Below are 13,734 nucleotides of genomic sequence, written 5' to 3'. Positions count from 1 at the left end.
GGGGGGGGGGTTTGGGGGTTTTGGGGGGTTAATTTTGTGTTAGCTAGCTGATTAATAGAGAGAAGTGTCCTCTCTTATGTCTGTGCTTGGTCGACGCTACATACTGTACATAGAGATGCCCTCGACACGCTAGCTAGTAAGAAAATGAAGGGAACCATTAAGTACAGAAATTCGTCATGCATACCGAGAGAAGTGATCGATCGACCTCTCCTTCTCCGAGAGATTGGTCGAACAACAAGTTTTCGTATTATCTATCCGATGCTACTGGCTATACATACATATACAACATGTAAGATCTCTTACAATCCCCTAGCAATTGAAATCAACTTCCACATGGTATTCTCCGGCTTTATTGATGACGTGGTCAAGAAAGAATCCCGCGAATTCCTCTTGAATTGCTTTCATGCGATCTTGTTCTAGGAGTTCATCCCGCATCTGCCACGTCTAATTTGAATAAGGAGGTTAATACATATATGAATGAAACTCAACAGAAATGATGGTGTAATAAAATGAAATTGTGAATATTATTGCTTACGCACTTCATATTGTCTTTTAGAGTAGGCTCGCTTATTTTTCAAAGTCGCGTTGTAGATGAACTCGCACACGTAGTATCCACAGAAATCATTCCCTTGTTCCTGCCACAAGCACTTTACGAGAAATAGAGGTCAATCAAACTGATAATGAAGCATTATAAATGGCATTGATAAAAGTACAACTATAGAATCAACGGGAGATGCGCGCAACTAGCTAGCTAGTAGTACTTACTTTCGGGTATGTATATCGCAACTCCTTCGACAGTGCCGGAACTTCTGTGGTGAACTGTTTCCAAACCCTGCAAGACAAAGAAAATAATTATTATTACTTGAAATATCAGGAAATGAACAAAAAGTTGCCGATATGGTGCGATAAATGATCGATTGAACTTAGTTGTTCAGCAAATTAGTCATGTCCGCATAGGTTTAGGGATCTTTTCGTCTCGAGTCTAAGACGTTTACTACTCCCCGCTCAAGCTTAATCTCCAGAAGAACATAGTGGAATCTGCACACGCATGCATAACTCATCAATTACATTACTATAACCTCGCTCGAGTAATAAGAGAAACCGAATATGCACACGACAGTAACACTCACTGGAAGTTGTAAGGAAAGAGTATTAAATCTTTGTTTTGATTTTTGATCAACGATTGTAGCAAGCTGGCCTCGGCCTCTTCGGCGTGCTTTTTAACCAGAAAATCATCTATGATATTTGTGTTAATAAACCCAATATCACACATTTCTTGTTTTTTGCACTCGACGATCTTCAATCTGCATAATATAGTGAGGACAATTAATTATAAATACATGCAATGAAAGAGCCGAGCTATATATAGAGACTTAATGACAGAAATAGTACTTACAGACAGTAGCAAAAGACCGTTAGTTTATCAAGGGCCTTTTGATTGAAGAACGCGAAGAACTCATCAAATGGAACAGTCAACATATCAGTTCCAACGAGGTCGTTGAGGGAGTCCTGGATTAGGGGGTGTCCGGATGACCGGACTATAACCTATGGCCGGACTCCTGGATTATGAAGATACAAGATTGAAGACTTCTTCCCGTGTCCGGATGGGACATTCCTTGGCGTGGAAGGCAAGCTTGGCGATACAGATATGTAGATCTCCTTCCATTGTAACCGACTCTGTGTAACCCTAGCCCTCTCTAGTGTCTATATAAACCGGAGGGTTTTAGTCCGTAGGACGAACAAGAATCATACCATAGGCTAGCTTCTAGGGTTTAGCCTCTCTGATCTCGTGGTAGATCTACTCTTGTACTACCCATATCATCAATATTAATCAAGCAGGAGTAGGGTTTTACCTCCATCGAGAGGGCCCGAACCTGGGTAAAAACATCGTGTCCCTTGTCTCCTGTTACCATTCGCCTAGACGCACAGTTCGAGACCCCCTACCCGAGATCCGCCGGTTTTGACACCGACATTGGTGCTTTCATTGAGAGTTCCGCTGTGCCGTCACTATAAGGAAGGATGCCTCATCCCGTCTTTAAAGACGACACTGTTGCTAAAGGAGCTTTGGCTATCGGCCAAACTCTCCGACTAGGCGGTTTTCTTATGACCGCCTGTTCGGCCACCGCGCCGACGATGACTTCTTGGGTCATCGAAAGCAATCTCCACGTCAACTCGGAACTCGCCGAGCAGCTAGATCCGATGGAGCTCTCTTCCTTTAACGAGCTCTTGGATCGCATCGCCGCCCTGGGAGTCGCTACAGACTACGATCAGATTGGGCTTAAACCCGATCTGAGAGAGATTAACTCTCTCCAGGTCACCCACCACGTTGCAGTGGTGGAGGAACAATGCGGCAATCCTTCATCTATCTTAAGGACTAGTTATGTCCGGATTCCCGATCCCTCTAAGCTGGATACCCGCGGAGGGGAGGACGTCACTCAAGCCCTGAACCTAAAGTCAGGCAGCGGGCTAGATTCATTGGACGATATCCAAGAACACAAGCTTCCGAGTTCGGAAACTCCTTGGCCCCTGACTCTCAGATTGGGCGAGGTCCCGGATTTAATTCCACCCGCCCACCCTAATATAAGGGATTTATCCCAAATTCGGCAAGAGCCCGAAGAAACAGTACACCATTACTAGGCCAGATTCCTCCTTCCCGCGAGGAGGATGCAATTTCATTCTTCTGCAATAATTGCACGGACAAGGGAATCCTCAACGCCATAAGTCGCCGTGAAATTACACGCTTCGCCGACTTGGCATCCATAGTACAAAAGTACTGTGCGATGGAAAGCACATGGAAAACCAAAATAAATTTTTGGGACAATCCGGCCCTGAATACAACCCCAGTCCGAAATAAAACGGTGCATTATCGCCAGGCACCTGGGTCAAACACCAAAAGGCAAAAACCCTCTATAGAGCATGGAACCGTACTGGAGGGATGGCTCAATGGACCCTGTAAAATTCATAGTACAGAGGGCGCCACACCAACTCATAGCCTTAGAGCATGTTGGATACTCCGGCAGGTGGCCAGAAGTGGCGAGGAGCTTCTAACTCCAGAATTCACAGAGCACCACCCCAGGGATACTAGTACGGTATTAATAGTCTTCAAGACTTTTGCATCAAATAATATGCGGAAATGAACACTCCGCAGCCTTGCCGAAGTCTACCAAGTAGCAACAATAAACCCATGGAGTGACACGGCTATTACCTTTAATGCTAGTGATGAACCTAAATTCCGAACAGCACGGGCACTAGCCGCATTGGTCCTCAGTCCAATAGTGGACGGCTTTCGACTTACCAATGTACTCATGGATGGTGGCAGCGGATTGAACCTCATTTATGAGGAAACCCTTCGAAAAATGGAAATAGACTAGAGCCGCATTGAGCGAAGCAACACAACCTTTAGAGGAATAATCCCCAGTCGAGAAGCGTGCTGTACAGGAAAAATCACACTGGATGTGGTGTTCGGCACACCGGATAATTACAGATCCGAGGAGGTCACATTTCAAGTGGCCCTGTTCAGCAGCGGATACCACGCTCTATTAGGGCGAGAGGTATTCACAATTTTTCAAGCAATACCCCATTACGGGTACATGAAGCTCAAAATGCCCGGACCCAACGGAATCATCACTCTTGCTAGTGACCCGGACACATCACTCCGCGCTGAAAACAAGACAGCCGCACTGGCCCTTGAGGCACTTTCCGAAGCCCTAGCGGCCGAAGAACTAACTGCGCTGTGCTCCATGGTGAATAGGGACGACGTGATACTCGATAAAAGATCCAAGTCCACCTCCTTTAAACCGGCGGACAAAATAGTCAAATTCCAAGTCCACCCAACGGACCCTACAAAAACGGCCTCCATCGGGGCGCAATTAAACCCTGATGTAGACGCTGCACTACGAGAATTCCTATGCGAAAATTGGGACATTTTTGCCTGGCACCCTTCAGACATGCCAGGAATCCCACGCAGGCTGGCCGAGCACAACCTAAACATCCTAAAAGGATTCAAGCCTGTCAAGCAGGCTCTCCGAACCCAAGAGACAAGCCATGGGAGAGGAGCTAGCCAAACTACTGGAGGTCGGATTCATCAGAGACATAAAACATCCGGTTAGCGAACCTTGTGATGGTACCAAAGAAGGACAAATCCTAGCGCCTATGTGTCGATTTCAAGGACCTCAACAAGGCTTGCCCAAAGGATCCCTTCCCCCTCCCCCGCATCGATCAAATTATCGACGCCACCGCAGGACACGATTCATTGTGTTTCCTCGACGCATACTCCGTGTTGGAAATATGCCCTAGAGGCAATAATAAAAGTGTTATTATTATATTTCTTTGTTCATGATAATAGTCTTTTATTCATGCTATAACTGTATTATCTAGAAATCGTAATACACGTGTGAATACATAGACCACAATATGTCCCTAGTGAGCCTCTAGTTGACTAGCTCGTTGTGATCAACAGATAGTCATGGTTTCCTGGCTATGGACATTGGATGTCGTTGATAACGGGATCACATAATTAGGAGAATGATGTGATGGACAAGACCCAATCCTAAGCATAGCACAAAAGTCGGTTAGTTTGTTTGCTAGAGCTTTTCCAATGTCAAGTATCTCTTCCTTAGACCATGAGATCGTGTAACTCCCGGATACCGTAGGAGTGCTTTGGTGTACCAAATGTCACAACGTAACTGGGTGACTATAAAGGTGCATTACAGGTATCTCCGAAAGTGTCTGTTGGGTTGACACGGATCGAGACTGGGATTTGTCACTCCGTGTTACGGAGAGGTATCACTGGGCCCACTCGGTAGTGCATCATCATAATGAGCTCAAGGTGGCCAAGTGTCTGGTCACGGGATCATGCATTACGGTACGAGTAAAGTGACTTGCCGGTAATGAGACTGAACGAGGTATTGGGATACCGACGATCGAGTCTCGGGCAAGTAACATACCGTCTGATAAAGGGAATAGTATACGGGGTTGCTTGAACCCTTGACATCGTGGTTCATCCGATGACAACATCGAGGAGCATGTGGGAGCCAACATGGGTATCCAGATCCCGCTGTTGGTTATTGACCTGAGAGCATCTCGGTCATGTCTGCATGTCTCCCGAACCCGTAGGGTCTACACACTTAAGTTTCGGTGACGCTAGGGTTATTAGGAAGACTTGTATGTGATTACCGAATGTTGTTCGGAGTCCCGGATGAGATCCTGGATGTCATGAGGAGTTCCGGAATGGTCCAGAGGTAAAGATTTATATATGGAAAGTTGTTAAACGGACTCCGGAAAGTTTCTGGGGCATACCGGTATTGTACCGGGGCCACTGGAAGGGTTCCGGGGGTCCACCGGGAGGGGCCACCCCTCCCCGGGGGGCCACATGGGCTATGTGGGAGAGGGAGCCAGCCCCTGGTGGGCTGGGCGCGCCTCCCCACCTAGGCCCATGCGGCTAAGGCATGGGAGGGGGAAACCCTAAAGGGGGCGCCCCCCTAGCTTGGGGGGCAAGCCTCCCCTCTTTCCCCTCTCCCTTTGGTCGCCGCCCCCTCTAGGGTTTCCCCTAGAGGGCCGGCCCCCCTTGCCCCTTCCCCTATAAATAGAGGGGTGAGGGGAGGGCAGCAACACCACAAGCCAAGGCGCAGCCCCTCCCCTCCCCAACACCTCTCCTCCTTCGTACGTGCTTGGCGAAGCCCTGTCGGAGTACTGCTGCACCAACTACACCACGCCGTCGTGCTGCCGTTGGAGCTGTCTTCCTCATCCTCTCCTTCCTCCTTGCTGGATCAAGCTGAAGGAGACGTCGCCCGTACCGTACGTGTGTTGAACGCGGAGGTGCTGTCCGTTCAGCACTTGGTCATCGGTGATCCGAATCACGACGAGTACGATTCCATCATCACCATCCCCTTGAACGCTTCCGCACTCGATCTACAAGTGGTATGTAGATGCAAACTCACTCCCTTGACTCGTTGCTTAGATGAACTCATAGATGGATCTTGGTGAAATTGTAGGAAAAATTTTAATTTTCTGCAACGTTCCCCAACAGTGGCATCATGAGCCAGGTTTATGCGTAGTTCTCTTTGCACGAGTAGTACACAATTTTGTTGTGGGCGTAGATCTTGTCAACTTGCTTGCCGCTACTAGTCTTATCTTGCTTCAGCGGTATTGTGGGATGAAGCGGCCCGGACCAACCTTACACGTACGCTTACGTGAGACCGGTTCCACCGACTAACATGCACTAGTTGCATAAGGTGGCTGGCGGGTGTCTGTCTCTCCCACTTTAGTTGAAGTGGATTCGATGAAAAGGGTCCTTATGAAGGGTAAATAGAAGTTGACAAGATCACGTTGTGGTTATTCGTAGGTAAGAAAACATTCTTGCTAGAACCCAATTGCAGCCACGTAAAAGATGCAACAACAATTAGAGGACGTCTAACTCGTTTTTGCAGCAATTGTCATGTGATGTGATATGGCCAGAAGTTGTGATGAATGATGAATGATATATTGTGATGTATGAGATCATGTTCTTGTAATAGGAATCACGACTTGCATGTCGATGAGTATGACAACCGGCAGGAGCCATAGGAGTTGTCTTTATTTTTGTATGACCTGCCTGTCATTGAAGAACGCCATGTAAACTACTTTACTTTATTGCTAAACGCGTTAGTCATAGAAGTAGAAGTAGTCGTTGGCGTGACAACTTCATGAAGACACGATGATGGAGATCATGATGATGGAGATCATGGTGTCATGCCGGTGACAAGATGATCATGGAGCCCCGAAGATGAAGATCAAAGGAGCTATATGATATTGGCCATATCATGTCACTACTTTGTATAATTGCATGTGATGTTTATTATGTTTTATGCATCTTGTTTACTTAGAACGACGGTAGTAAATAAGATGATCCCTTACAACAATTTCAAGAAGTGTTCTCCCCTAACTGTGCACCGTTGCTAAAGTTCGTCGTTTCGAAGCACCACGTGATGATCGGGTGTGATAGATCCTTACGTTCACATACAACGGGTGTAAGACAGTTTTACACATGCAAAACACTTAGGGTTAACTTGACGAGCCTAGCATGTACAGACATGGCCTCGGAACACGGAGACCGAAAGGTCGAACACGAGTCGTATGGAAGATACGATCAACATGAGAATGTTCACCGACGATGACTAGTCCGTCTCACGTGATGATCGGACACGGCCTGGTCGACTCGGATCGTGTAACACTTAGATGACTAGAGGGACGTCAAATCTGAGTGGGAGTTCATTCTATAATTTGATTAGATGAACTTAATTATCATGAACTTAGTCTAAAACCTTTTGCAAATATGTCTTGTAGATCAAATGGCCAACGCTCATGTCAACTTGAACTTCAACGCGTTCCTAGAGAAAACCAAGCTGAAAGATGATGGCAGCAACTATACGGACTGGGTCCGGAACCTGAGGATCATCCTCATAGCTGCCAGGAAACAATATGTCCTAGAAGGACCGCTAGGTGACGCTCCCGTCCCAGAGAACCAAGACATTATGAATGCTTGGCAGTCTCGTGCTGATGATTACTCCCTCGTTCAGTGCGGCATGCTTTACAGCTTAGAACCGGGGCTCCAAAAGCGTTTTGAGCATCACGGAGCATATGAGATGTTCGAGGAGCTGAAACTAGTTTTCCAAGCTCACGCCCGGGTCGAGAGATATGACATCTCCGACAAGTTCTATAGTTGTAAGATGGAGGAAAATAGTTCTGTCAGTGAGCACATACTCAAGATGTCTGGGTTGCACAACCATATGACCCAGCTGAATATTAACCTCCCTGATGAGGCAGTCATTGACAGAATCCTTCAGTCGCTCCCACCAAGCTACAAGAGCTTTGTGATGAACTACAATATGCAGGGGATGGTAAAGACCATTCCTGAAGTATTTTCTATGCTGAAGTCAGCAGAGGTTGAAATCAAGAAAGAACATGAAGTGTTGATGGTCAATAAGACCACTAAGTTCAAGAAGGGCAAGGGCAAGAAGAACTTCAAGAAGGACGGCAAGGAGGTTGCCGCGCCCGGTAAGCCAGTTGCCGGGAAGAAGTCAAAGAATGGACCCAAGCCTGAGACTGAGTGCTTTTATTGCAAGGGGAAGGGTCACTGGAAGCGGAACTGCCCCAAATACTTAGCGGATAAGAAGGCCGGCAACACTAAAGGTATATTTGATATACATGTAATTGATGTGTACCTTACCAGTACTCGTAGTAACTCCTTGGTATTTGATACCGGTGCCGTTGCTCATATTTGTAACTCACAACAGGAGCTGCGGAATAAGCGGAGACTAGCGAAGGACGAGGTGACGATGCGCGTCGGGAACGGTTCCAAGGTCGATGTGATCGCAGTCGGCACGCTACCTCTACATTTACCTACGGGATTAGTTATAAACCTTAATAATTTTTATTTTGTGCCAATTTTGAGCATGAACATTGTATCTGGATCTCATTTGATACGAGATGGCTACTCATTTAAATCCGAGAATAATGGTTGTTCTATTTATATGAGAGATATGTTTTATGGTCATGCCCCTGTGGTCAATGGTTTATTCATAATGAATCTTGAGCGTAATGTTACACATATTCATAGTGTGAATACCAAAAGATGTAAAGTTGATAACGATAGTCCCACATACTTGTGGCACTGCCGCCTTGGTCACATTGGTGTCAAGCGCATGAAGAAACTCCATGCTGATGGACTTTTGGAGTCTCTCGATTATGAATCGTTTGACACATGCGAACCATGCCTCATGGGCAAGATTACCAAGACTCCGTTCTCTAGAACAATGGAGCGAGCAACCAACTTGTTGGAAATCATACATACCGATGTGTGCGGTCCAATGAGCGTTGAGGCTCACGGAGGATATCGTTATGTTCTCACTCTCACTGATGACTTGAGTAGATATGGGTATGTCTACTTAATGAAACACAAGTCTGAGACCTTTGAAAAGTTCAAGGAATTTCAGAATGAGGTAGAGAATCAATGTGACCGAAAGATAAAATTCCTACGATCAGATCGTGGAGGAGAATACTTAAGTCACGAATTTGGTACACACTTAAGGAAATGTGGAATCGTTTCACAACTAACGCCGCCTGGAACACCTCAGCGTAACGGTGTGTCCGAACGTCGTAATCGCACTCTATTAGATATGGTGCGGTCTATGATGTCTCTTACCGATTTACCACTATCATTTTGGGGATACGCTCTAGAGACAGCTACATTCACTTTAAATAGGGCACCGTCTAAATCCGTTGAGACGACACCGTATGAATTATGGTTTGGGAAGAAACCTAAGCTGTCGTTTCTAAAAGTTTGGGGATGCGATGCTTATGTCAAGAAACTTCAACCTGAAAAGCTCGAACCCAAGTCGGAAAAATGCGTCTTCATAGGATACCCTAAGGAAACCATTGGGTATACCTTCTACTTAAGATCCGAGGGCAAGATCTTTATTGCCAAGAACGGATCCTTTCTGGAAAAAGAGTTTCTCTCGAAAGAAGTAAGTGGGAGGAAAGTAGAACTCGATGAAGTACTACCTCTTGAACCGGAAAGTAGTGCAGCCCAAGAAAATGTTCCTGTGATGCCTACACCAACTGAAGAGGAAAATAATGATGATCAAGGTACTTCGGATCAAGTTGCTACTGAACTTCGTAGGTCCACAAGGACACGTTCCGCACCAGAGTGGTACGGCAACCCTGTCCTGGAAATCATGTTGTTAGACAACGGTGAACCTTCGAACTATGAAGAAGCTATGGCGGGTCCAGATTCCAACAAATGGCTAGAAGCCATGAAATCCGAGATAGTATCCATGTATGAAAACAAAGTATGGACTTTGACTGACTTGCCCGATGATCGGCGAGCGATAGAAAACAAATGGATCTTTAAGAAGAAGACGGACGCGGATGGTAATGTCACCATCTATAAAGCTCGACTTGTTGCTAAGGGTTATCGGCAAGTTCAAGGGATTGACTACGATGAGACTTTCTCTCCCGTAGTGAAGCTTAAGTCCGTCCGAATCATGTTAGAAATTGCCGCATACTATGATTATGAGATATGGCAGATGGACGTCAAAACGGCATTCCTTAACGGTTATCTTAAGGAAGAACTGTATACGATGCAGCCGGAAGGTTTTGTCGATCCTAAGAACGCTAACAAAGTATGCAAGCTCCAGCGATCCATTTATGGGCTGGTGCAAGCATCTCGGAGTTGGAACATTCGCTTTGATGAGATGATCAAAGCGTTTGGGTTTATGCAGACTTATGGAGAAGCCTGCGTTTACAAGAAAGTGAGTGGGAGCTCTGTAGCATTTCTCATATTATATGTAGATGACATACTTTTGATGGGAAATGATATAGAATTCTTGGACAACATTAAGGCCTACTTGAATAAGTGTTTTTCAATGAAGGACCTTGGAGAAGCTGCTTATATATTAGGCATCAAGATCTATAGAAATAGATCGAGACACCTCATAGGTCTTTCACAAAGCACATACCTTGATAAATTTTTGAAGAAGTTCAAAATGGATCAGTCCAAGAAGGGGTTCTTGCCTGTATTGCAAGGTGTGAGATTGAGCTCGGCTCAATGCCCGACCACGGCAAAAGATATAGAAGAGATGAGTGTCATCCCCTATGCTTCAGCCATAGGATCTATTATGTATGCCATGCTGTGTACCAGACCTGATGTAAACCTTGCCGTAAGTCTGGTAGGAAGGTACCAAAGTAATCCCGGCAAGGAACACTGGACAGCGGTCAAGAATATCCTGAAGTACCTGAAAAGGACAAAGGACATGTTTCTCGTTTATGGAGGTGACGAAGAGCTCGTCGTAAAGGGTTACGTCGACGCTAGCTTCGACACAGATCTGGATGACTCTAAGTCACAAACTGGATACGTGTATATGTTGAATGGTGGAGCAGTAAGCTGGTGCAGCTGCAAGCAGAGCGTCGTGGCGGGATCTACATGTGAAGCGGAGTACATGGCAGCCTCAGAGGCAGCGCATGAAGCTATTTGGGTGAAGGAGTTCATCACCGACCTAGGAGTCATACCCAATGCGTCGGGGCCGATCAAACTTTTCTGTGACAATACTGGAGCTATTGCCCTTGCGAAGGAGCCCAGATTTCACAAGAAGACCAGGCACATCAAGTGTCGTTTCAACTCCATCCGTGAAAATGCTCAAGATGGAGACATAGAAATTTGCAAAGTACATACGGATCTGAATGTCGCAGATCCGTTGACTAAACCTCTCTCGCGAGCGAAACATGATCAACACCAGAACTCTATGGGTGTTCGATTCATCACAATGTAACTAGATTATTGACTCTAGTGCAAGTGGGAGACTGTTGGAAATATGCCCTAGAGGCAATAATAAAAGTGTTATTATTATATTTCTTTGTTCATGATAATAGTCTTTTATTCATGCTATAACTGTATTATCCGGAAATCGTAATACACGTGTGAATACATAGACCACAATATGTCCCTAGTGAGCCTCTAGTTGACTAGCTCGTTGTGATCAACAGATAGTCATGGTTTCCTGGCTATGGACATTGGATGTCGTTGATAACGGGATCACATCATTAGGAGAATGATGTGATGGACAAGACCCAATCCTAAGCATAGCACAAAGGTCGGTTAGTTCGTTTGCTAGAGCTTTTCCAATGTCAAGTATCTCTTCCTTAGACCATGAGATCTTGTAACTCTCGGATACCGTAGGAGTGCTTTGGGTGTACCGAACATCACAACGTAACTTGGTGACTATAAAGGTGCATTACAGGTATCTCCGAAAGTGTCTGTTGGGTTGACACGGATCGAGACTGGGATTTGTCATTCCGTGTTACGGAGAGGTTTCACTGGGCCCACTCGGTAGTGCATCATCATAATGAGCTCAAGGTGGCCAAGTGTCTGGTCACGGGATCATGCATTATGGTACGAGTAAAGTGACTTGCCGGTAACGAGACTGAACGAGGTATTGGGATACCGACGATCGAGTCTCGGGCAAGTAACATACCGTCTGATAAAGGGAATAGTATACGGGGTTGCTTGAACCCTTGACATCGTGGTTCATTCGATGACAACATCGAGGAGCATGTGGGAGCCAACATGGGTATCCAGATCCCGCGGTTGGTTATTGACCTGAGAGCATCTCGGTCATGTCTGCATGTCTCCCGAACCCGTAGGGTCTACACACTTAAGTTTCAGTGATGCTAGGGTTATTAGGAAGACTTGTATGTGATTACCGAATGTTGTTCGGAGTCCCGGATGAGATCCCGGACGTCACGAGGAGTTCTGGAATGGTCCGGAGGTAAAGATTTATATATGGAAAGTTGTTAAACGGACTCCGGAAAGTTTCAGGGGCATACCGGTATTGTACCGGGGCCACCGAAAGGGTTCCGGGGGTCCACCGGGAGGGGCCACCCCTCCCCGGGGGGCCACATGGGCTGTGTGGGAGAGGGAGCCAGCCCCTGGTGGGCTGGGCGCGCCTCCCCACCTAGGCCCATGCGGCTAAGGCATGGGAGGGGGAAACCCTAAAGGGGGCGCCCCCCTAGCTTGGGGGGCAAGCCTCCCCTCTTTCCCCTCTCCCTTTGGCTGCCGCCCCCCTCTAGGGTTTCCCCTAGAGGGCCGGCCCCTCTTGCCCCTTCCCGTATAAATAGAGGGGTGAGGGGAGGGCAGCAACACCACAAGCCAAGGCGCAGCCCCTCCCCTCCCCAACACCTCTCCTCCTCCGTACATGCTTGGCGAAGCCCTGTCGGAGTACTGCTGCACCAACTACACCACGCCGTCGTGCTGCCGTTGGAGCTGTCTTCCTCATCCTCTCCTTCCTCCTTGCTGGATCAAGCTGAAGGAGACGTCCCCCGTACCGTACGTGTGTTGAACGCGGAGGTGCTGTCCGTTCAGCACTTGGTCATCGGTGATCCGAATCACGACGAGTACGACTCCATCATCACCATCCCCTTGAACGCTTCCGCACTCGATCTACAAGTGGTATGTAGATGCAAACTCACTCCCTTGACTCGTTGCTTAGATGAACTCATAGATGGATCTTGATGAAACCGTAGGAAAATTTTTAATTTTCTGCAACGTTCCCCAACACTCCGGCTACCATCAAATTAAGATGGCAGAGCCAGACCAAGCCGCAATGGCATTCATCACCCCATACAGCCCATTCTGCTTCAACACAATGCCCTTAGGGCTCAAAAACACCGGCGCAACATATCAGCGCATGATTCAGACATGTCTGGCAAACCAGATCGGCAAAACAGTGGAGGCATACGTAGATGACGTGGTCGTCAAAACCAAGCATGTCGAAACTCTAGTAGACGACTTGAGGCTCACATTCGATAACCTCCGGACATATGACATCAAGCTTAATCCGGAAAAATGCGTTTTCGGCGTACCAGCCGGAAAGCTCTTGGGCTTCATTGTATCGGGTAGAGGAATTGAAGCAAACCCAGCCAAGATCCGAGCTCTGTCACAATTGGACATTCCAAAAGACCTCAAACAAATACAAAAATTGACTGGATGCGTGGCGGCTCTAAGCCGCTTTATCTCCCGCTTGGGAGAAAAGGCATTACCCCTTTATCGCCTCCTCCGGCGCACCGAACACTTCGAGTGGACGGATGCCGCCACGGCCGGACTCGAAGAAATAAAATCCATATTGGCAACAAACCCGGTCCTGGCCGCGCCTAACATCGGCGAACCAATGCTATTATACATTGCGGCAACTCATCAAGTTG

This window comes from Triticum dicoccoides, chromosome 7B (assembly GCF_002162155.2).
Source record: "Triticum dicoccoides isolate Atlit2015 ecotype Zavitan chromosome 7B, WEW_v2.0, whole genome shotgun sequence".
Taxonomy (NCBI): domain Eukaryota; kingdom Viridiplantae; phylum Streptophyta; class Magnoliopsida; order Poales; family Poaceae; genus Triticum; species Triticum dicoccoides.
The sequence above is the reverse complement of the archived record's forward strand: the minus strand, read 5'-3'. Positions refer to the sequence as shown.